This window comes from Ursus americanus, chromosome 11, assembly GCF_024610735.1.
Source record: "Ursus americanus isolate L20-20 chromosome 11, mUrsAme1.1.p, whole genome shotgun sequence".
NCBI classification, from domain to species: Eukaryota; Metazoa; Chordata; class Mammalia; order Carnivora; family Ursidae; genus Ursus; species Ursus americanus.
In genome coordinates this window covers 32,197,052-32,220,706 of record NC_142137.1, presented here as the reverse complement: position 1 = coordinate 32,220,706, position 23,655 = coordinate 32,197,052, and the positions used below count along the sequence as shown (strand labels likewise).

Here is a 23,655-nt window from a genome sequence, read left to right as displayed (position 1 = left end):
ATTCAAAAGAATAAGGATGCTTTCTAATGAATTATTTCTCATACACCTATGCCACTCATATTATTTTGTGCTAAATATCTTATTAGGGTGAGTTTTATAGAGCTATAAAGTGTTACTAGCCAGGAAACAATCTAAGGAAAGTTTTACTAGACTGCTGGAGACTCTAAGCACTGTGCAGAGCAAAAGCATAACTGCTGAGCACAGATCTGCAGGCCAAAAAAAAAGGGTCCTGACAGAAATGCCCCAAGTCAGAGCCTGAAACGTGGCCAGATATTTAATGTTTGCGTCTGTATGTCGAAGGTCACTCATGCTTCACTGGACGTCTTGGTGAATCAACTGTCTCTCTTTCATACTGTCTTTAGCATCCTACTCTGGGAATGTCAGCTCTGTTCTCCACATCTCCTAATCTAGGCATACATTTCTCATGGCCACCCTACCCACCTCACCCAACCTCTGCTCACAACCGAATTCCACCAGCTATTTCTTTTGGTCAAACCTGATGGCGTTCTCTTCGTGGAGCTGGATGCTGGAGAAAACTCCCTTTGTACTCATCTTTTTCTAAACTTCCTTCTCATGTATTGTCCTAAACGAATGTGGAGGTAAGAGCACCGCTTGTCAGGCAATTCCTGGGTTAAATGAGGCAGGGGAGGGAGGCCAGGTGTCACACAGGCTGCTTCCAAATTAAAGATTTTATAAAGAAACTTTGATTCTTTCAAGGACACCCTGTCCTCTGCTGGGCTCTCTGGGAGACCACACCTCATTCTTCTCAACCCACAAGGGAAGTGGAGTGAGCCTTTTTGATTCCTGGGGCCACCCCTTAGTTCTCTCTTCTCTCCTAATACCTTTGCCACTTGAAACCACCGCTTGTGGATATACTCTTTTTAACCATCACAGACAATTTCTATTGTTTGGGGATATTTCTAACTTCCTCAGTGACTTACAAACCTCAGTCATATTTGCCCATTCCTCCTCAATTCCAACGATAAACCTGAGAGGCAGAAACTTCTATCTGACCTCAGCATATTGACCCGCTTACTCATCTCCAGTTGACACTTTAGTAAAATCCTTACTGTTGATACTTTGGATTTTTGCCTCTTTTCAAAAGTAGTCAATTCTTCCTTTGTTATCTATACTTTGGGACAGTGATATATCATCCAAATTTATGGAGAAGACTGAAATTATCCAGTGCAAGCATAATATCTCTAAACTTATCTGAAACCTTTATCTCTAGTCCCCAGATGGGAAGAAGCAAGAAGACTGCTATGCTGGAAAGAAGAAAGAAATGCAAAAGATCCCTTTGGGACACAGGGACATAGCGACTTCCCCAAGGGTCTCTGTGACATGTCCATCATTGCAGCCATTCAGGGAATGGTGCAGGTCCGGGCAAACAGGAGACAGAGAGCCAAAGAGAGCTCATTAGCTGTTTCTCATACAAACCTACAGATTCCTCCCCTTTTCCACAATCTTTCCGGCACACCATGGTCACAGTGTGGTAGACTCAAAAGATCTGACTTGGAGTCTGTTATGGGTTGAACTGTGTCTTGTAAAAGTTCATCATGTAGGAGACCAAATCACCCATACCTCAGAATGTGACCTTATTTAGAAACAGAGTTGTTGCAGATATAATTAATTAACAAAAGCTCATATTGGAGTAGGATGGGTCCCTAATCCAATACGACTGGCATGTTTATAAAAAGAAGACACTCGGAGACAGAGAGACACACAAGGAGAATGCCATGTGATGACGAAGGTAGAGATCAGGGTGAAGTATTATCATGCCTAGGAATGCCAACGATTGACAGACACCACTGGAAGCTAGCAGAGAGGCACGGAATAGATTCTCCTTCACGGCCTTAGAAGGAACCAACCCCATCAACACCTTGATTCTGGACTTCTAGCCTCTAGAATTGTGAGACAATAAATTTCTGTTGTTTAAGCCACACAGTTAGAGACACTTTGTTACAGCAGCTCTAGCAAACAGTCTTAGCTCTACAATTTTCTCATTTCTAAAGTAGAGATCGTAATTCTTATTGCAATAAACAATAAATACATATAGTGCTTACCAAGTGCCAGGAACTATGTTAAGTACTTCACCCGGATTAACTCATTTAATCTTCACCACAGGCCGATAATGTAGATATTAATGTCATCCCCTTTTTACAGATGAGGAAACTGAGGCATAGGTGGATTGAGTAAGTTACCCAAGGTCACACAGATAGTGAATAGCCAAGAGAGAGACTCACACAGTCTGACCATACCACCCATGAAGCAACTATCTTTGTAAACCACAAAATTCCTCACAAATTAAACAATCACCATTATAATATCACTTTCCTACTCAAGAGCCACTATTTCCCACAATAAAAAGAACGAATTTCTCATCCAAGAGCTTCCACAGTCTAACACCTGCCTCCCTTCATTTTATCATTCATTTCCTCCCTACACAAATGCTCCCTTCGCACTTACCTGCTCTTCCTTGCTTGAGCACAACTCCTGTCTTTGTCCTTTATTCCCACGGCTATTCCCTTTCACGGGGTTCCCCCTCCATGCTTCTCCACACCCAACCTCTTATCTTCTTTCTCAAAGAACACAACATTCTTTATGAAGCCTTCCCTGGCAACTAACTCCATCCGTAAGTGGTCTCCCCTGTGGCCCCATATGTGCATTGTTCAATATTCCTTGAGAACTCAGGAATAATGCCAGCCAAGAAGGTGCTTACACCATCTTATAAGATGGCAAAAGAAGTGACATTTTTACACAAACCACTAAAATAAAAAGAAGAATGTTTGCATGGGAATGACAAACTACTACTGAGATTCACGGATGTTACCACAACTGGCTGGGGTGGAGAAAGATGTACTGAGGAGGTGGTGCCTGAACTGGGCCTAAAAAGGGGGCAATAAAAATGTGTATAGCTTTATACGTGTTTACTAATGTATGCATTTAGCACTAATTACATGCATACTGAGTTATGTAAAGGTATAGGTTATCTTCCTTTCTCATATTTATGGTTTCAGTCCTCTCTGGATCCAAAAGGGGTTGGAGGTGAATCTTACCCACTGGGGTATATATATAAGCTGCTGCGAGGCAGGGGTCTTGCTCTGGTCTTTCCTATAGTGTCATGCACAGCTCATTACATGCGATCAGACCTTCATGAAATACTTATAACAAACAATGAAAGAACAGATGCAGAATGAAGGGAAGACAGGGAAGAGAACGTTACAGGAGAGAAGTGAATTCCCACGGATTTTCCCAAGTTCTCCTCGACCTGGCAGCCATTCCCTTTCTCTGCTTCCTGTGCCTTGGCTCAGCTGCCCTGCTTGTGATGCTTTTTTCCTTCTCCTTTTCGGCATAAAGTCCTCTGAGGCCCAGTTCCTTCTCCCCTCCTAGTTGGGTATTCTCTGCCGGGGTAATCCTGGGGATCTCCTCCTTCCTGAAATTCTACTGCATGCATTTGGCTCTGGTCAGCACTTAGTTGTTCTCATAAAGTTTCATACTTGGTTATCCTTCTCCCACCAGAATTTATAGCTCCCCAAGGCTGGAAACCATGTCATATTTATTTTGCATGCTTCCCCTTTTTGCCTCCACACAGACGTCCCTTCAAACACAGAAGTACCTCGCAAATACTTGCTGAATGACTAAATCCTTTCAGTATTTCTATAGCTAAAATATAATGTTCTTTCATCTAACTCTCCAGGTTCAAAAGTACACTGGAAAAAGTTATATATCAAAGCATTCATTCCCAAGTAACACAGATTTATCTTTTCTAAAACTTGCAATCACTGAAGCAAACTTCAGTGGTTCACCAACAAGAAAAAAAGGTGTAAGCACACAAAGAAAGATCTGTTATATAACCGCCCTAACACCGCTAGCTCAATTCAACTTCTTTAGGCACAGGATTTATCATTTTATGGCAATTTAGTAATATAAATACTACATACGTTTCTTCCCGAAGAAAGAGATATTGAATGTGGTCCAACTTAACCTGAAACTTGCAAGGTGAAATTCAGCAAGTAGAAGTGAAATTGAATTTGTAAAGTTCCCAAGTTCCTACAGCAGATACTCAAAATACTATTTGTTAATTTGAATTTAATATGGACTAATTCTATGCAAGTCACAGTAAGTCTAAAAAATTTGATGGTGAGAACCTTAGAACCATAACATAGCACATGGTTAAGGTGTGATGAATCCAATCTGAACAGTGCTGGTTTCCTTAGAAGACATGGTAGAGCTTAAAATTTTTAAATGTTCATTTATGTAAGTAATCTCTCTACCCAATGTGGGGCTCGAACTCAAGACCCCAAGATCAAGAGTCACTTGTTCTTCCATTGAAGCCAGCCAGGCACCCTAACAGATTCTTATTTTGCTCTCTATTTCTACTGGGCTCTCAGTAGAACCGATAGCCTCTAACTTGTGGAAGACTTAAGGTAAAGATAAAGGAGGGAAAGAAGAAATTAAGCTTACCACCAAAGGGGCCAGCAAAAGACACTCTCACCTAAAATAACTCTGAAGCTTTTTCAGTGCCTCCAAGAATCAGAGCTTCTTTTGAGAAAAGTAATTGTGAAAACATTTCAAAACTGCTTTAGGGGCGCCTGGGTGGCACAGCGGTTGAGCGTCTGCCTTCAGCTCAGGGCGTGATCCTGGCGTTGTGGGATCGAGCCCCACATCAGGCTCTTCCGCTATGAGCCTGCTTCTTCCTCTCCCACTCCCCCTGCTTGTGTTCCCTCTCTCGCTGGCTGTCTCTCTCTGTCGAATAAATAAATAAAATCTTAAAAAAAAAAAAAAAACCTGCTTTAAAACCACGCACTGTAAAACTAAGTTGAAACACCGAATTCCAACGGCCTAAGACACTGACTTTGCTGGGCTCCACTTCTTGCCCACTGACACTGGCTGAGAGTGCTTTTTCCAACACTTTTTGTTGGATCAAAACGAACCTGCTTTTAAGAGAATTACACCTCAAGTACTGTCTAATTTTAATATTGAGAAAAAACAGAACCACAGGCCTGAAACCATAGATTCAATTCTCTTGGAGGTTCTATTTTCCTAAACAAAAATGAAACAAAGTTCACTTTCCGTTTTTATAAATACCATTATTAATTTTTAACCATAAATACTGCTATACGAAGTTTGGTAAATGAGAGAAGTTTCCAGACTCTTTCTGACATAGGCAACCTCTGTATTTTGACCACATGACTGATGAATGCCCCATATGTTCCTGTGGCCACTACTGGCAGTCTAGTTATACTATAAAAAATGGAGCAGAAAAACATAAAAGATATTACTGAAAAGCCCAAATGGAATACTATAGTCTGGTGCCAAAACCTTTTTTTAAGGTTTTCTAGAAAAAAAATAAACGAGGAAAAAAGCGACCTGTTTGGGAGTGAAAACAGATTAAGTATAGAGAAGAGGAATTTTCAGATATTAAAATGTGTACCTCAATGAAAGGTTAAAGGACTTTTACACATAATCAGTATTTAGCCAGTGAGCAAATACTTTGTTCTAATAACAAAAATGAGAAGTAGAAACCATAAAGGCAACTTGTGTTTCAAACACTAAAACTGACCCTTTCTTCTACATTCATATTCCTAAGATTTTCATATCCAATTGAGCCGAAGTCATAAAATTAGAACCCGAGAAGACAGATGCTAACATCCCTCCAGGACAGCCTCAGTTAAACCTTTCTAAACACAGAAGAACTCCAAGGCCTCCTTCAGAAAGCCATTCTAAAGGTTAAAACATTCAGAAAAACTTCCCTGTATTTAGCATAAATCCCTCTTGATGCTTGCTGTAAGTCGATTTCCTCTTCTTTTTCTTCAGGGAAGATGGAAAACAGCTGTTCAACATTCCCTTTCAGGCTACTTTTTCCTTCCTGCCAGGCCCATTCCCCCCAAGGGAGAAGTGTAAACACTGCAGGTGATTCCAAAATGCAGCTGGCCCAAGCCTCATTATCCACGCAGCTGGGGAGTCTGGCCCCATGGGTACCTCCTAGAATGCTATCATTAAAGGGCCAAGGCCCCAAAAAGAGCTCTTCACCAGAATTTGTGGAATTCTAGAAATCCATGACTTAGAGTCTGTCCTCAGTAGGCTCAAACAACAAAAACAGCGCTGCTTCAAGAAGAGAGAATTACAGGCAGAGCTGTAAAGAAGGTAAGGAGGACTGTCCTGCCGCCAGGCCATGTTCCCCGCTCCTCTAGCGGGCCTGTCGGGCTGTTGAGTGTACCTTGGCATGGGAACACTTTTAAACTACGTGGTGATTTTTATCATGCAATTCTTGAGTTTCTTGTCACTGACGCAACTTTCTGGATGCAAACTAACTTTAGCAATGCAATAACCCTTTCCATACTTCAATGTAAGGGAGTCTTCTAAATGAAAGCGTCGATCTCTCGAATGTGACATTGGTAAATGAGCAATTCCTGTTGGAATCACAACATAATGTGCAGATTACTACATTATACACTGAAATGTATATAACCGGCCTAACGTTATTACCGCCCACTTCATGAATTGCTAACAAATATCCCCATTTTTCTCACACTAGCCATTAGACTCCAACAGTAAAGCCAGTATACGGCCTGTGTACTTCATCAATAAAAATATTATAGACCCACGAGTTTGGTAAGCCCATTTCCTTTACAAATTCCTGTTAAGAGTTATGAAATGCTGATTCAACTTTGCTGTGGTATAACATCTGCATGCATCAAGTGCTTATTATTTAGTAGCTACTTTTGTTACACGCGACAAAAATGCAGAAGCGTTGATTTAATCAACGAATACAAATTTAAAACTCTAAGGCATCTGAGTATGCAATGAATATTTCAAACGGAAAGATTTCAATGACAGCTCTTTAACTGATTGTGGACCTATTCGATTTCTACTAAAAGAGCAATGTATACTAATTTAAACACACACAGGGAATTTTACTACGATTATCCTGCTGTTTTTTTCATATTAACCGGGGAGAAGAGAGGTAATATTAATTCCATAAAAAAATACGGAAAAAAAAATTTTTTTGGCATGCAGAAATAATACACTCAGTCGTAAACTCTCTCTGACCCTGTCTAGGACAAAGCAGATGGACACAACCTACAATGCATATGTCACGTACAAGCCATTGATGGTTAACGGCATATATGTCTTCTGTTATATTTTTAAAAACACGACTATACTTATCTAATGGCCATAACCATTCCCAAATATAAAATGTCAAAACAAACCACGCTTATCATCAGTATGTTTACAGCTTCTAGATATTACTGAAGAGACAAATTCTGTTCTTTCAGGAACTGTTTACTAACATTTGATGACAACACTTACCAAGTTCATGCTTACAGAATATCCCAAGGGAGTTGAAACAACTAGAAGGAAATCCAGTGGTAATCTTAACACACATTAAAATTCATAATGTTCTTCTGAATTAAGGACTGAACAAACTACCCCATTCAAGAAATAAACAGATGGCCTCAACTGTCTTTTCTTCTCTTGCCAAATTAAAATCATTCCCTTTTCTTCTTTGCGATCTCCAACAGGCTCTGGGAAGGCTCACTCTGCCTCCTGCAGGTTTTTACTCTTCTGGGCATCTGAGAGAGGATCTGGATTCCACACCCTCAACAGGCTGAAGCTTGCCTGGATAGGCGGCAGCAAGCCTCAGATTGCTAAAGCACCCAAAGACCTGAAGGGAGCCAATGAGAACTGAGCGATGAGCCTAGGACTCTGCAGGAATTCGGGAATTAGAAGAGGCTCCACAATGGAATCTTCTCAAGGCCCAGAGTGGAAGCAGAGGGAGCTGTGGGAAGGGGGACTGTAAATAGCCAGTTTACAGAAGTCTGGGAAGCACATAAGCATTCGACAGAGCTGACAGTCCCTGGACAGTAGTGAGTAGTGAAAGGGATAATAAACTACATCTGTAGGAAAGTGAAATGTAAGAGTCTTTCATCACATGAACTTGGAGTCATGAAAGAGAAAAGTAAAATTAAAGGTGCAACGTAGGCTCACCTCGTATTTAAAGTAGGTCACCAATTATTTGTAAAATGACAGACAAGTCTCTTACCTTCACAGTATGTCCATTTCCATACCCCTAAAATGAGGATAAGACACCTGCTCTGTACCACTCTCCATTTCCACTAGGCTAAAATAGGAAAATACTAGATTTGAAAAAAACCTAAAAGTACTAGGCGATTTTAAAATGCAAGTATTCATGCAGCCATATGATCTATCAGGGACTTTTCCTTTCCTTCAATTGTCTAAACATATGAATTTGTAAGCAAGAGTTTATTAAACCTAATGGCCCCTCTTTACCCCCCCCCATAATACTTTCTACTAGCTTGAATCTTTTCTGCAACACTTGTCCACCGACAGCTAACCAAACCACTCTTCCATATGTGACTAGAAGCTGTGAAACACTAAGTGCAGATGCGTCAGAACATGGGACTGAGTGTATTCACTAACAGAAAGTTTTTCTTTAAAGAACACTTATTTCAACTAAAAATATTATCCACTTAATGCAGAGTTTAATTTTTTTTTTTTACCGATTTTATTTATTTATTTGACAGAGAGCACAAGCAGGGAGAGCAGGAGAAGGAGGAGCAGGCCCCCCGCTGAGCAGGGAGTCTGCCGCGGGGCTCCATCCCAGGACCCTGGGATCATGACCTGAGCAGAAGGCAGACGCTTAACTGACTGAGCCACCTAGGTGCCCCCAGAGTTTAATTTTTATAAGGGAATTTCCTATTAGAATTGGGCATTAGAGTTGGCAAGCCTTTTTGAAATTCATCCATTTCCAATTACCGCTGTCACCAAATGGACACATGGATCTGTGCCTCAGGAATCTGGGATTTTAATCTCTAACTCCTATTCTGCCACTAACTCACCAAACGAATTGCATTCGAAAACAATTTCTCTTTTTGGTACTCTGGGCTTATACACTTGCCTAATTCCCATGTTGGGCAGTGATTCTGGGTTTAGAGAATTTTATTGTGTCATCCAAACATCTGCTGCTAATTGGGTGACCCCCAATTAGAGGAAGACAGCGTAATTCCAAGATGAGGAAACCCTCAGGCATCAGGAACAAGAACTGTCCTGTCCTCTGCTCGGACACATTCTTTCTGCTGCCCACTGAACCTCACTGAGTGCCTTACCCACTCCTTCAGAATAGTAAAGGTCCAGCCCCTCTCAGCAAATGAAATACCAATATCCACTATGATGATGAACTTCCCTCCACCACAGGCTCCTCACCTCCTCCAAGGCCTGTCACAAACACAACCCAGGACAACTACACTATTTCTCTTTTGTTGAGGGGGCAGGGGGCTGAAAAAAACCATAGAATACTTACTATATTTTAGACTCAAACATGCAAATGGTTAAGTAATACATCATATACACTGCAATGACAACATGCTAGTCTTTTACTAGTTTCTTTACCCCTTTTGAAAATTTAGATTACTGATATATTAAAACCCAAGTTTAAATATTTCATCCTTTATTCCTTTCCAATCATTTGCTGCAATCATACTGAATGGCAGTAATGTAATTTCTTTCACACAACAGTGTGAATCCGAGACAGTACAAATAAATACCAAAATAATCTACCACAAAGAACATGAAGATATGTATAAGTACTTTATTATGTAATTGCAGAATGCATTTTCACCTATGATCATAAAACATCTTTTCAGAGATTAAATAATCTTTAAAAAGAAGCACTGGGGAAGGCAGGACAACATCTGTGAAGTTAAGAACTTTATGGATGACCACTAGGTCCCCTAGAGGCAACACTGCAAGATATTGGACTAGCCAGACCACAAATCTCACTGAAAACCTGTATCAGCTAATTTGTGAACTATTTCCTAAATACTAAAGTTGATACACAAATGTTAGTCACTATAATGGTCCTGACCTCATGCGGCCAACCTAGCTGACTTCCTACGGGTGTCTTGCCACACTAGGGCCCCTAACCTCAGAGATGACTATACTACCAATAGCTATTAACCTGAATGTAAAAACGTACTTTGCAGGCCACTGTCTTTACTAACCAAAAATTGGTGAAACTTAACACTGACATGATATACCAATCAATGGAAAATGACACTTCCCAGGCTCAATGTCTCAGGTGCTTCTTTATGTTTTCTCCCATCCTACAATGAGAATTCCAGGAGAGCTAGGACAGTTTCTTATCTACCTCTGTATATCCCCTCTATTACCAGCACTGTCTTGCACTTTTTGCTGTACCCACATAGAAGGGTCAGTAGATGACAGAGGCATTAAATTTCATCTTTTCTCATTTTTACTAAAATACATCTAACCTACACGCTTCATAAAAGGACTTGTGCCTATATGGTGACCTTAGAAGAAAAAAGTTAACACATGATAGACAAACACTAGATAATCCTGTAGTTTATTCTTCCAAGGGCATTACATTTTTGTGATCCCATTTTGGTAGTACTGTCTGAATATTCTATAGATATCATAGATATCTATAGATATCATTTCAAAAATTATCACTTATTGATAAACTTTTAAAAAGCTGAAGAAAAGGGAATTCCTGATAGATTAAATTCTGCCAAAAATGCTGAAAAGATTGTTTTGAAACAATTTCTAAGTGAGAACGTCCATTCTCAAATTTAATGTATCATTTACCATGACTAACGAAATTTTAAAGGACTTTATTACATGAAGATCCCCCGAAACTAAGCGTCATTTCCTGACCTAAGGAATTCCAGGTAAATGAGGCTCCCCTCCTGCATTTAAGCAATGGGTTTGGTTTCAAGCTTCAATGGCAGCCCACCTAAGCAGAGGCTGCTGCCTTAAATGAGCGATGAAAACGAGAAGGTTCCCGGGTCACAAACTAAGCTCAGATTCCAGCCGCGACAGATCTCGAGCCCATGTGGCATTGCTTACAGAGCTTCCCAGCCTGTGAGTCAAGCGTCCCACCACCACCACCAGGAGCTGCCTGCGAGTGAGGTTTACCCACAGTTTCTCCGAGTGTCAGTGGAGCCAAGCGCGACGCTGGAATCCAGCATCTGGGGGAGGCTCGGGACGGGTTTCCCCGGCTTCCGCAGCCGCGCCGAGCAGCTGCCGCCGCACAGAGGAGTCCGCACACACGACCATCACCACCCCCTCCCTAACCAGCGGGGCACGCAGGGAAAGAAGGGCCTGAGGCTGTGCCGCCCGACCCGTCGGAGGGAAGCCGGAGTCCCGCGGGCGGGCCGGGAAATCGCGGCGCGGCCGGCCAGAGCCGAGGCACCGCAAGCGATCTCCGCGACCTTATGGTGCGCCGACTCTGCGCCGGGCGCTCAGGGGGTGGGAAGGGAACGGAGCTGCCCCGACCCGGCAAGCCCACGGCTCGGGCTCCACGGCTCGCGCGCCCTCCAGCAGCCAAGGCGCGCCGGGCCCGGGCGAGCAGCCCGCGGCGCTCCGCGCCCTGCAGGGGACGTGGCTCTCCGCCTCCCGCTGGCGCCCAGAGACCCGCCCGAGACCCCGGAAGAAAGTTGCGCCGCGCGGGGCCCAGAACGGCGCCCGCCGCGCGCCCCTCCGCTTACCGCTCCCCGCCGCGGCTTCGTCCTCTCGGGCGTCGCCTCCCCAGCTTCGGCCCAGGCTTCGGAGCCCCCCTCTCGGCCCCCTCACTCCAGGGCGCCCGGGCCCCCGGCGCCCTCAGAGCCGAGCCCTCAGCGCGCCCGCCGCGCCTTGGGTGCCGGTGGGCGCCGCGCCACGGGATGCGCCTCTGCAGCCTCGGGCGGCGCTACTGCGAGCCGGGCGGGCGGGGTGGGTGAGGGGTGTGGGCGAAGGGGGAGGAGGGCGGGACGCGGCCGGCGCTGAGGCTCGGCTGGAGGGAGGAGGAAACCGCAACGTCACCAGAGCCCGGGGAGGCGAGAATGGGGAGGGGGAAACGGGGGACCCCCCCCCCTACGCCGGACCCTGACCTCCGGCCGGCCCCGCCTTCTTCGCCGCCTCCTCTCGGGGGACTCCCGGCTGGGCGCTGCGTTCGACCTTCCCCTCCACTGGGGCCCCACGCACCCCTCCCCTCCACGCACCCCTGCCTTGCCAGTCCTCTTTGGCTCCGAGTTGCTTTAGTTTCTAAGCGACCCACAAGCTTTGGGTTCCACTCCGAAAGATACTTTTGGAGGCCCAGGCGGGGGAGGAGCTGATGCTTCCGTACAGCCTGGGGAAGGAAATCGAGGAAAATGCTGAGAACCTTGCTCCCCAGGGCCGTTGCCCACTTCCCTCCCCTTCTCCAAAAAAATTACTCCTCCTTTTCTCCTGCGTTCGGTTTTACTCTCAGAGAGAGGGGAGGAAATCACCTACTTAGAAGCAGTTCTCCCCTTAACTGCACTAAGGAGATCACTAAATCCAAACGCACTGAACCCTGCAAACACAACGGAGTTTAATCATCAAAGGTAAAGGGGTCAGGGACAGAGCATTTGATGTATGCGGCTTTCAAGAGGAAATTTCATTTACCTTATCTCCTAGGCCCCTGTGGGGAGGAGGGTGAGGAAGGAGGAGGAAGAGGAGAGAGACCTCTGATCCCTCAGAGTTTTTCAGGTGGAGGATTTGCAACCTTAGTAGTCACAACCTCTTTGAAGAAGTTTCCTCCATTTTCTTAAAGCAGCCCCTGCACGCAGCCTGGTCCATCCTGACTCCAGGGAAGTGCCCTCTATGACCAGGCCATCACCTGAGGCCTGCCTTCGCCAACGTCCGTGTAGGCATGTCATCAAATCTACCAGAGCTAGACGAACAAAAGTGACAGATGTTTACCCATTCATTAGAACTGCAGATGTTTTACCAGAGAGCAGAGTTTTTCTTCGTTTTATTTCAAAGTGCTTTGTTAGAATTCTAAAGGGCCACTTTTATCCATTTCCCCTGTCCTCAGAGGTTCTCAAGACTGTCCACATTAGGCCACATAGGAAAAAATGTGGATGTCTACGTTTATGCTTCTCTTTTTCGAAAAATGCATTTGAAGAGAGAATCCTTACAAACAGGTCAAGAGGAAGTGGTTTTATTAAATTTTTTAAATGTTCACTCAGGTAAACCACTGATTTGCATAGATTTCCAGAAGTTTTAAAGGTGACCTGTGGAGCAGAGGAGAAAGGGCTCTCTGATTTAGAACTGGGTTTAATCTGGTTTAAATCCTTATTTTGCAATTTATTACTAGAGGCCTTGGAAAACTGCAGAGTCTCAGTTCCCTCATCGGTAATGTAGAGATACAGTACCTCCACTGAATGGTTATACAATAAAAATAACTAATATTTGAGTTACTACATGCCAGACACTGTACTAAGGGATTTACATGTATTAATTCAATTATTAAAGAGGATTAATTGTGGAAGTGCCTAGCTGTAGAAGGTAATCCAGAAGTGTTAATTTCCATTGATCTCGAATTTGGAAGACACCTTAGAAAAAACACCTGGTTTGATTTATTTAACTTCTCAACAAGTAGTCATCTAGGTCAGTGATTTTCCAACCTAGAACAGTAAATCAGCAGACGGACTTTGATAAAGTACTTTTTAATAAGGGCCCTACACCAGAACCAAAAAATCAGAATCTCTAAGGCTAGAGTCTAAGCATCAGCATTTAAAATCTCTTCCCAGGTGATCATATCGTGCAACCAGGATTTAGAACTCTTCAAAGGTGACAGTACCATTGTCATTTGCTTCCCTTCATCCCCAGTTTTGCCTTCGATTGATCTAGAATCTGCTTTTGGATAACATCTACTTCTTGCAAAAGCCCCCTGTACAAAAGGCCTCAAAGATTGGCAACTTTGACTTCTGGAGTCTTCCAGGAAGCATCTGGCACCTTGATTCCACAAAAGAGTGCTTCAGTTTGCCTGGGTACCTACCAACTCCACCAGCTTTTCTTCATCCTTTCTGAAAACCTCTTAGAAGGCAGTTTCCTTTACCATTGTCCCTTTTAAAATCTGACCCCCATAATAAACTCAAGATTTCATCCAAATAACAGAGTAAAAAGATGTTTAATGGCTTTGTTCTAATTACTGTATTTCCTCAAGTAAATCCTTTAGCAGTATTACCCTAATGACTCCTGGATTACAATCTCCTAAAAGTCTGAAGTAGTCAAGTCTTTTTCATGACTACTCCGAGACACACCTTCCCAGCCTACACTCATTCTAGTTGGTGTTCATCCCTTAACATGATTCTATTAAGTTTGATTGTGCTGTCAGGCCTCTTCTTTTAGCTCGTTGACAGGTTGAATATCACTGATTTAATTAATTGAGTAATTCTACCTCCCAATTTTATGTCTTCTGCAAATTTGGTCTGTATGCCATGTCATCATGTAAGTCCTCATTCTCGGGCACTTTCCACTGAATTAGCATGCTGTTAATGAATATTCTCATCAATGAAGGACTCACGTGTTACTTAGTCATATTTTCTTTTCTTGTCCCAGAGCAGTAGCTAAAGTGCACGCGTGCTTGGCATCTTCGTGGAAATTAGAAATAGTTACCCACCTATACCCAGGCCAAGGGATTAGGAAAAAGCAACTTCTTCCTCCCAGATACAGCTTAAATAACAAATGTGTTGTCTATGAGATGCCCTTGCTCTACTGGCGTAGCAACATTGTCAAAAAAAGGAAATGAATACTTAGTAAATTCCTGTTAACTTCTGGATTTCTTCCTTTTCTAAGTGTAAGAATAGGTTTATTGATTTTGCTCACGATCTGTAAAAAGCTCCTTGTCTTGGTTTCAGGAATTTAGGCGCTGCTTTTTTGAAAATTGGAACTCTACTTGTCCATCTCTGGTCTTCTAGTGTTCATCTCTCTCTGAGCTGATTTGAGATGAAAGTCCTTATTTGCAAACTCTCCTTGCTGAGATGTAATCTTTGTAGACTAGAGAAGTTACTTTTCTTGCAAATTCTTCACCTAAGTTTGCAGTTAGCTCTCGCAAAATTCATTTCACTCTTTCAGTTGAAGGGTTATTTTTTCATGATAAGGAAGAAAAAAGGAATGAGTTCTTTTGTCATCTATTCATCTCAAATAGAAGCACCCCTTCTATGCCTTTTGGTCTGAACAAAACAAAAAAATATATGTATATATAAACAAAACAAACTATATCTATCTATACATAGTTGTCCTTACAATTTATTCTTGACTCTAGCCTAATGGTCCCCAATTTTATAGGGCTGTTAAAAGTGCATGGTTTCTGTTCCCCTGTTTAATTCATTAAACTGAAATTTGCCCTTTAGGTTTTACTAACGAGCCAGCTGGTCCATGACCCTACAACTGCCTCTATCCTTGAAATGCTTTTTTCTTTCTCTCCCTCAGGCCGAATAGTCTATTTGTAAAACTGTTTTACCCTACACCTAAAAGATTCATCCTTGAGTCACTGAAAAGGTATGATCATTTTGGTTTGCTCAAGTCCGATTGCACTTGAGTTGTACTTACTCAGTAATAGTCTTCAGTTTCCCTTCCACTTGTGAGCATTCAGCCCTGGCCACATATCCACCACAGGCTTCTCCAACCCCCCTGACTCACACCCTCAGCCTCCCTGACTTGTCCAGCTCCCATGGGCCCCTCTCCATTGTCCAGACTGTTCTGTTGTTACTGCTTTATCTCCAGATGACTCAAGCTTTCTGAACTTAGTTTTCATCATTAAAAAAAAAAAGAAAACATTTACCTATATTATTAATCATAATTGAATTATACCCTCTCCATCCTCAGTCACAATTTAAGACTTTTATATATAATTCTTTTTCAGGTACATATTTCCTGGCCTTACAATCTTCTAACAGATAAAGTATGCCAGGCACTTCCATTCGTATCTTATTTTATCCTCATAGGCACTGATGTCAGCATTACTATGCTCGTTTGACTGGAAATAGGCTCAGAAAGTTGAAGTGGATTTCCCAAGATATAAGTGGCTCAGACCACATAGGATTACGTTTTCTGATATCAAATCCAGGCTCGTTCCACTAAATCACTTGGTCTATACTAACTTCATATCTAAAACCCCTACTTTCAGTTTGAGAGTCCTCAGGTGAAAGTTATTCTCCATTCTCAATTGACTTTTGAAATAGATGATTTTTATATCACTTACTGATTTATTTTAAAACTACCCAAGGTGGGGGTGCCTGGGTGGCTTAGTGTGTTAAGCATCTGATTCTTGATTTTGGCCTCTCAAGGTTGTGAGGGTCGTGAGATTGTGTCGGGCTCTACACTGGGCTTGGAGCCTGCTTAAGATTCTCTCTCTCCCTCTTCCTCTGCCCCCTTCCCCCTGCCTCCCTCTCTTGAGAAAACAAAACAAAAACAAAATAAAATAAACTTCCTCTGCCCCCTTCCCCCTGCCTCCCTCTCTTGAGAAAACAAAACAAAAACAAAATAAAATAAACTACCCAAGGTGTCCCATACACCTACCAAGTGACAGCACTATTCTCGAAATTAAATGATTATTGATATTTGCAACATGAATGACTGATATTGTTTGTTCTTTTGAGTCATGAAAAGAACCAAAAGTAGTTTAAGCATATTTAATATTAATATTAATATTTTTCTTAAATGTGGCTTTTGAGAACTGTAAAGAACTATCAACATCACTGAGGAGTTTAGAAATGGATGTTCATTGAGGTGTGATTTAATTTAGTGATTCCTTGTAACAGGTGCTTGGATAGTACTTAATCCTCCTCTTTTTACCAAATTCTGGCTTCTTCCAGAAAAGCGCAATTGAGGAAGAATTGCCTTAAGAAGATTCTGAGGACAGGTTCATGGCCCAGGAATCTGACTGCCCAATGTCCATGTGCTATTACAGTGTGTTACTCCAAGAAATAGCCCAACTTCTGTCTTCATGCACCCTACTCACCTAGTTGAGATTAGGCCAGGTTTGCATTAGTTTGGAAGCCAAGCTTTACGGGACTTTATGCTAACGTATTTAGGAGGATAAGGAGTTGCTTTGGCAATATTCTGTAGTAGTAATTCTAATCCTATATTAGCATCACCTGGGGTAGTACCTAAAATATAGCAATGCTTAGGCTCACTCTCAGAAATTCTGGTTTAATTCTTTCTAGAATGAAGCCTCGGCATCCCATATGTTGTTAAAGATACCAGATGGTTCCAGTGTGCAGCCAAAGTTAGAACCAATGCTCCATAGCATTAGAATAATCTAGGGAGCTTTTAGAGCTTCTGGTGGCCAGCTTCTGGTGGCCTATGCCAATCAAAGCATACTGACTGGGGTGTTTAAAGCCCTGTGATTCCAATATACAGGAAGTTTGGGAACCACCATCCTGTGGAAGTGTTACTAAATGGGCACTTGAACCAAATGAAACATTAGATTTAGATAATATGTTAATTTACCATGTTTGTACTGGTTTAATAATTATGTACAATATTTTGAAGATTGCTTTTCATTTATACCAGTACATTAATATATTTATTTCTAAGTACTATTGTTGGATATGCAGTTTGGGGAAGTAGTACTTGATTTTAGTATTGGCTGAACTAGTGAAGTTGTTTCAGTAGTTAATGTTTCACTTCAAATTTCTGCTGCCCAAGTATTATAAATAATAAATTCCAATGAAACATTTAACAGCTAGGCTACTCAGGAGTTTTTCTTCTGCCAATGAGATCAACTGTATTAAGCAAAGAAAATCATGGCTGTTTTGCATTGATATTATTTTTTAGATGATCTTTTGGATTATAGGAATAATTGCCAGTCTGCTGATGTTAAACCTAGGTATGTAACCCAATGATATTCTTCTGGACATTTTTCTAAACTAACTCCAAAGAACACAGATTGCTTCTTCTGCATTCTAGTTTTTATGATTTTTATAAATAATTCCATTTTGGGGGTGGTCATTTTTGCTCTTCATGGCCAAGTGGAAAACACTGGTGTTTTTAAAAATGCTAAAAAGGCAAAAAAAAAAAAAAAAAAAGCTAAAACAGCAAAATACAAAAACCCAACTACAATCTAACAGCATTGTTAGAAAACCAGCATTTCTTTGACGCACTTCTCATCCATGCAAGAAAGAAGAAAGAAGTAACCTTGGAATAATCATATGCCAACCCTTTCATTTTCCTAAGAAACTGAGGTTAGCATAGGTGGTGATTGCCAGTTCCCGCTGCTAATTTACTGGTAGAGATGGGAAGAGAAGTCAGGCCCCTGGGTCCTAGCTACATGTTCTTTTTCCCGCTTCTCCATGCTGCATCATTGGCCAAAAAAAGTCTCACTTCTCCTTTTGAGGTTCTTGTATTTTACATGAACTGTGGCAATTTAAAAATGTAAATTTGCATTCTTTCCATTAACAAAATATCGATGCACAAGGAGAAGTAAGATTTATTTGGGGAGGAAATCAAATACCTACTCAAAATGTAAATTGATGACACCCTTCATTTAGCCTTGTTAAACTCTATAGTGTATGCCACATACAATTTTCCACTGACGTGGGCCAATTATGCTCATCACTACATATTTAACAATTGCAACCTAACCAAGCTTCTGTCCTTGAGTAAAATCCTCAATAAACTTTTGCCTTCCTTGAGTCATTTATCCTCATTATACCTGGGATTTTTAAGGCATTCAAAAGTTTTAACAAATTTTCACATTTTTATTGCATGAATCAATTTTCTACGTTTCCTGCTATTTGCAAGAAGTATAATGCTAGGGCACCTGGGTGGCTCAGTTGATTAAACTTTGCCTTCGGCTCAGGTCATGATCCCAGGGTCCTGGGATTGAGTCCCACATCTGGCTCCCTGCTCAGTGGGGAGTCTGCACTTCTCTCTCCTCTGCCTCTGCCCCTCCTCCCTGCTCGTGCTCTCTCTCTCAAATAAATAAATAAATAAATAAATAAATAAATAAATAAATATCTTTAAATAAAAAAAGGATAATGCCAGATGGCAGTGTTTCTATTCATAGTGGGCACATTACTACTACAGTGTGAAGATCAGCCACATGCATGCACATATATACATATAAATGTGTGCGTATGTGTATATATATATATAAAATCTCACTTCATGAACAATCATTAAGCATGTCACAACAAATAGCAACAATTATGGAGTAGACCTAGAACATAAAATATAACATTCTTGGATTGTACTGCAATGAAAAAGCCACTTCAAGTGAATCTACCTGAATTAAATTAATGTTGTTTGGGGAGAAATGAATGGGCCACTCGTAGAAATGGAGAGTGTTGGGTTCTAGGACTAAATCTTCCACATACTAAGCATGTGGGCCGAGGAGAAATTTTTTCTCCTCTTATATATCTGGAAAATTCAGCAATAGCATACATGATAACTAGGGCAAACCACTCAACCTCCTTGAGTCTCAGTGTCCTTAGCTATAAGTTGAAGCAATTGGTCTTGATCAGTGGTTCTCAGTTCTGGTTATACATCAGCATCACCCTGGAAACATTAAAAAATAATGATGCCCTGCACTTACCCTCAGACAAATTGAAACAGAATTCCTGGGGGATGTGGCTTAGGCTAGTGTACTCAGAATGTGGTCTATGGACCACCAGCATCAGCATTACTTGGCATATTAGTCAGCTTGGGCTACCACAACAAAATACCATACAATGTGTGTCTTACACAACAGAAATGTATTTCTCACAGTCGTGGAGGCTAGAAAGTCCAAAATCAAGGTGCTGGCAAATTCGGTTTCTGGGGGAGCTCTCTTCCTGTTTTTTCACTGTGTCCTCACATGGCCTCTCCTAGGTGCATGCATGTGCAGAAAGAGATGGATCTTTCCCTCTTCTTCTTCTCCAAAGGCCACCAGTCCTACAGGATTATGACCCCACCTTTATGATCTCAAGCAACTTTACCTCCTAAAAGCCCTACTTTACCATATGAATGGGGGGTGGGGTTCAGTTCAGTCCATACACTTGGGATTTTGAAACTCTTCAGACCCAAGCCCGGATGTATTGAATTAGATCCTCTGGGAATATGGACCAAGAATCCACGTAACAAATTCTATAGGTGGTTCTTATGCACAAATTTGAGGATCACTGGCCTAGGCCACTTACTGTTACGCTCGGCTGCCTATTGACTCACCTGGGGAATTTTTAAACCTTTGATGCCTGGGGTCCAATTCCGGAGATTTCCATTTGTTATGGGATAATCATGCTAAGCAAGTTTTAAAGCTCGGGCAGGTAAATCCAATCTGAGAAGCACTGGTGTAGTAGAAGATTGCTAAGGGTCTTTCAGTCCTAAGACAGTATGGATTTTAATATAATGACATACATATGCAATATGATTACATAATCTAGATAATATACATCAAAAGGAAAGTGATAGGATAGCTCTATTTTATAGTTTCAGATAACAAACACATTGGTTAAGCCCTTTTCATAGGTGATTTGCATTAAATAGGGTTTTGTGTTTTTTTTTAGAATTGCTATTTTGAGAGTACATTTGCTAGATATATGGTTCTTTTTTCTTCATAAAAATTAAAGATTCATTTGATGGTCAGTATCTTTCCACTGTATAAGACTAAATAAGGATTTGGATAGTAGCCAGATGCTTATGAGATATTTTAAAAGAATGTTACAGGGGCTCCTGGGTGGCTCAGTTGGTTAAGCATCTGACTTCGGCTCAAGTCATGATCTCGGGGTCCTGGGATAGAGCCCTGTGTAAAGGCTCTGCGCTCAGCGTGGAGTCTGCTTGTCACTCTTCCTCTGCCCCTCGCCCTGCTTGTGCTCTGTCTCTGTCTCAAATAAATAAATAAAATCTTAAAAAAAAAAGAATCTTATAAATTTAGAGTTCAGGGGTAATTCTAAAAGACAAACATTATATGATTATTTTGTAAATCTCAAAAAGGTCATTCAACCATATAAATAAAAGGGGTATCTCTTAGTATTAAAACTTATGTTCTGAGTATATAATATCAAAATCTCTTTCAATATCAGGATATAAATCACTCTAGGATAAAAATTACAAATGCCACTTTGCCCAAATATATAACAGTTGTATAAAAATGAAATTTTAAAACATCTCAGATTACCAGAGGTCTGACCAGTGAATTTAATTGTAATAGTGTCAGCACAAATTTAGTGCATAGGAGTAGAAAACACAACCCCTTGATATTTTTTTTCTCTCCCAGGCACGTGAAACAGTTAAAAACTCAACAATTAAAAAGTTCGAACTCATCAGACAGGAACAAGTAACTAACAAATCAAAACTAACAATCTCCTTGATAGTCCTGGGATCTAATAGGAGAGCAATTAAGAATAGTATTTAAGCAGCTGGATTAATTAGAATTCTGTTCTCATGAGGCCAAGGTGGCAACATTTTCAAACATATGAACATGTTAAATATCCATACTAGTGGTCACAAATAATAAATAATACTGCAAAACTCCTAGCTGTTTCCACTTAACCACATCACCTGCTATATATACTGTATTGAAATGAAAGATCTGTATTACAGTTTCTATTTTGAGAGTGAAAGAATAGTACTGAAATTCGCATGTTCCCAATCTACCAGATGTTATTCTCTGAAAGCTAAGAAGCTTCTGAACACCTCTAATATGAAAACAGTATTTACTACATATAGGAAACAAGACGTATGACTATAGTAGCTGAGCTAAAATTATAAGTAGGAAGAAAGATTTATTTATTTATTTATCTATTTATCTATCTATCTATTTATTTATTTATTTTTAAGATTTTATTTATTTATTTGACAGAGAGAGAAAGCCAGTGAGAGAGGGAACACAAGCAGGGGGAGTGGGAGGGGAAGAAGCAGGCTCCTAGCAGAGGAGCCTGATGTGGGGCTCCATCCCAGAGCACCGGGATCACGCCCTGAGCCAAAGGCAGATGCCTAACGACTGAGCCACCCAGGCGCCCCGGAAGAAAGATATATTTAAATTTGATCATGACGGTTGACAATAACTACTGAAATCCATAAACAGTGATCACAATGGTTTTTTTTTTTTTTTAAAGATTTTATTTATTTATTTGACAGAGAGAGATACAGCCAGTGAGAGAGGGAACACAAGCTGGGGGAGTGGGAGAGGAAGAAGCAGGCTCCTAGCAGAGGAGCCCGATGTGGGGCTCGATCCCAGAGCACTGGGATCACGCCCTGAGCTGAAGGCAGACGCCTAGCGACTGCACCACCCAGGCGCCCCCACAATGGTTATTTTTTAATTACATTTTACTACTAAGAAGCTGGAAAAAAATATTCTGTTCACTTTCAGTGAGGAAATTGCTGAAATACCATTCTAAACATAAAATTTTGTTTTTATTGCAAGAAGCACTGTCAGAACTAGAACTATCTGTATTTTCTTAGTTCAGAAATATATAAGCAAGCTTATTTGCTGGCTTTATCAGAAACTGAAGCAGAGTATGCCCATGTCTTTCTTTCTCCAATAAGTAGAATAGATGTAATGAAGGATAAATCAAAAAATGTAAATTATTTTTGGCCTCAATCTTTTTAGGTGACTTTTGTTCCTTTCACATTGAGATGGCAAATGGTGGCTCAATTATTCTGGATCAGCAATTTAAAAAGTGCCACATTCTATATCTTGAGTGGGTGACTTAAGTGTCAGAATTGCATAGGGAAGAAATATTTCTCATGATACCTTCTCCTTCAGAATTGTGTTCTGCTTTTATATATCATTAATAAAGTTTTCACTTTAAATTTCAGTTATTGGTTTGGTAGTCCTATTGCTCAGAAGTATAAGCCAAGTCTCATTGGCTACAGACCTCCAAGTACAAGCTGGAGGCATGATACATGAAAGACAGTGTCTGAACTGGTGCCCGAACTTTTCTACAACCTCTTTCACTTAATGTACCATTGACTGTCTGGTTCCATCAAGGCAAGCCCTTTGACGAGCTGACATTCTATTGGCCTCTTCTGCTGAATGGCATCAGTGAGGAGGAACATCAGCCAGGTCTGTCCCAGAGAGCATGCAGCCATCCAAGAAAAGGCCTCTGATAATTTATCAAGATGTCCATAAGAATTAGTATCATTCTCCTCCCCCTTTTTTATGTCTCTACCTACACTTTTAAAAGACAAAAAACCAATATGGGAGTTGTGGGAAGAAGAAGTTGTGAAAGAAGGATGTTGTCACATCTGCAAACTTAGAGGAAGTGTTCCCTATTCAGTCGACCAAGAAATCATAAGAATTGTTACAAAGTGTAATAATCTATTTCTGACAGTTCCCCTAAGGCAGATTTTCTTCAAACTTTTTTAAAGCTAAAAACATGGGTATATAGTTGACAGACAACAGATAATTGATAGATGAGAAAGATACAGAAATAGATACATATAAAACATTTTCAGAAACCAATATTTATATTTTCCATTTTAGTCTATTTCATTTAAAAAGACAGTTTAAATATAAGGAATCCAGAAGGATATACATCAAAATGCAAAGACGTTAGCCACGTATTTCTCTGTGTCTTCACTGACTTTGATACACATAAATGAATTTTCATACATTTTGGACACATATGTACATGGATCTCAACAGACTTGGAATCATTCAGGGAAGTAGGTTCCTGGAATGCACCATTTAGAGCAGCAAATATTCTTATGGAGGCAGCGAGAGTATCCTAGAAATATTTTGGATGCTAACAATAACATTATTTTTGTAAAATTCTCAAATAGTTTGGGGCACCTGGGGGCAGGAGCCAGGGAGTGGCTCGCTACCCATCAGCACTTGATCCTCCTGAAGAGTGAACTAGTATTGGAGAAGGGAAGAGAAAGAATGCTGTTTGGTAGAGT

At 41.1% G+C, this 23,655-nt stretch overlaps 1 protein-coding gene across 10 annotated transcripts in view; it reads right to left on the bottom strand.

The window, feature by feature from the left end:
- Positions 1–23,655, bottom strand: part of DSE (dermatan sulfate epimerase) — a 145,984-nt gene that overhangs the window by 68,273 nt on the left and 54,056 nt on the right. The window contains exon 1 of one of the 10 annotated variants that reach the window (XM_045798521.2): positions 11,532–11,848. The exons of the other annotated variants lie outside the window; for them this stretch is intronic. The gene's annotated coding sequence lies outside the window, so the exon portion shown is untranslated. Of the gene's footprint in view, positions 1–11,531; positions 11,849–23,655 lie in introns of those variants that run through there. 10 annotated transcript variants of the gene reach the window in all.